Below are 1,917 nucleotides of genomic sequence, written 5' to 3'. Positions count from 1 at the left end.
GTGTTAGAGAGAGAGAGAGAGAGAGAGAGAGAGAGAGAGAGAGAGAGAGAGAGAGAGACTTGTTTGAAATTCAGTTGACACAGCTCCTTGGAAAAGTAACAATAGACATGCATAAAATAACGGTAACACAGCTTTGGTAAATAAACTCCTTATAGTAGCTGGAAAGTAAAAAAGGGCAGATTTTGAACCTTGAGTATGAAGTAACGTTGTAGACACGGTTTCTGTAAACATTAACTAAAGACACAGTTATTGTAGAAAGTTACAGTTGACACAGCTTAACTACATCATTACCATCATGGAGTGCCACATCTGCTACAAACATCGACCATCAGGATTTGTCACTCATTTCTCTGCTCGGACGATATCAAAAACACTTGCATTGTTCTGCCTTGTCTTTCCTCGCCATCCATCTGCTCAAGTTCTCTAAGTGGTTTTGCCTCTTTTGCCATTTATTATTTTCAAGTGAGATTCAGATAAAGATGTCCAAGTCTTCTAATCTGTGTATATTCAAATGTCATACAAACTGCGTTTGTCTTTTCTGAATTATGTTTAGTAGGGAAAAACCCAGTCGAGCTCCTTTCGGCACGACCCAACATGGATTTCTTTTCCTTCCTTGATCGTGTCAGCAGTCTCCTAAGAAACCACATTTCTGTTTCTTAAGTTTATTTTCACTATCTTTTGTACTTGTCTAGCATCCAAATCCTTATAGGAGGATTGAACACACTTAACTTTAAAAAACCCACTCTTAATCTGGTTGTCATTTTGATGCTTCTGTTCTTCTGTTTTCCAGGATTTAGCTCATTTTCTTGAAACTGTCTTTAGCTATTGCAATTCTTTGTTTTATTTCTGTGAGACATTTGGAATGAGATGTCACGATAACACGAATTAGATATCTGAACTGTTGAACTTGTCTGACATTCTCACCTTTACCAATACGATTTTGTGCTTTCTTCTTTTTTATATTAAAATAACCGATCACGTTTACTTTCCGTCACAACAGCATCTACAAGCAGTTGAAAATCCTTTTCTGAATCTACAAATATAACTATGTCGTTGTTCATCCTTTATGAGATCTGGGCATTCTTTTACATTTCTAAGAATTGCTTCACTGTGTTAAAGAGGCTTGATGACAAAATACAGCCTTGCCTTACTTCTCTTTCATCTCTTTATATTCATTGTACCTTCCCTCAATTCTTATTGCAGCAGTTTGGTCCCAGTAATGGTTCCTAAAACTCTTCTGTCTATGAATAGTTCTTTCTTAAATAGTCCGTCGTGATTACATTGTCAAAAGCCTTTGAGTGAACAATGAAGCATCCATAACAAAAAATATACATCTTTCTGTGCGTTAATACGACATCTGTCCTTCAATATTTCCGGCACCTTTGTCAGGAACGAAGCCAAATTTTCTTTCAGAAATCTCTGGACTTAAACGTTTTCTAGTTCTTTTCGTCAGTACTCACAGAAAAAAAGGTGGAAAGTAACTTATAAGGTTGAATGTTCAATGCGATCCACGCTGTGGCATCGTGTGATTTAGGCAAACCTCTAAGGGCTGCCTTTTGATTAATAGTGTCTCCTCAGATTTTAACACTGCCATTTATAGAATTGAAGTGCTTTGTTATTGAGTTTTTTCAGTACCGATATTTAATCCTTCGAATGCACAAATCACCTCGACTGGATTATGAAGTGGCCCTGTGTGTTTTCCTTGTTTCATTTTCTAAATTAACGGTTGCGTGTAGGCCTACTTCTTCTTCTTTCAGAATATATGGTCCATTTCTTTCATTCTTGAAGCTGGGAATTTAATATTCAATTTGTCGTTGTTGCTGTTCTGCTGCTGTTGCTTCTCCGTGTTTGTGTTGAAGAAAATTAAATGCTTGTGTGTGTGTGTGTGTGTGTGTGCGTGTGTGTGTGTGTGTGTGT

The sequence above is a fragment of the Aplysia californica genome, unplaced genomic scaffold (genome assembly GCF_000002075.1).
Source record: "Aplysia californica isolate F4 #8 unplaced genomic scaffold, AplCal3.0 scaffold00075, whole genome shotgun sequence".
NCBI classification, from domain to species: Eukaryota; Metazoa; Mollusca; class Gastropoda; order Aplysiida; family Aplysiidae; genus Aplysia; species Aplysia californica.
The sequence above is the reverse complement of the archived record's forward strand: the minus strand, read 5'-3'. Positions refer to the sequence as shown.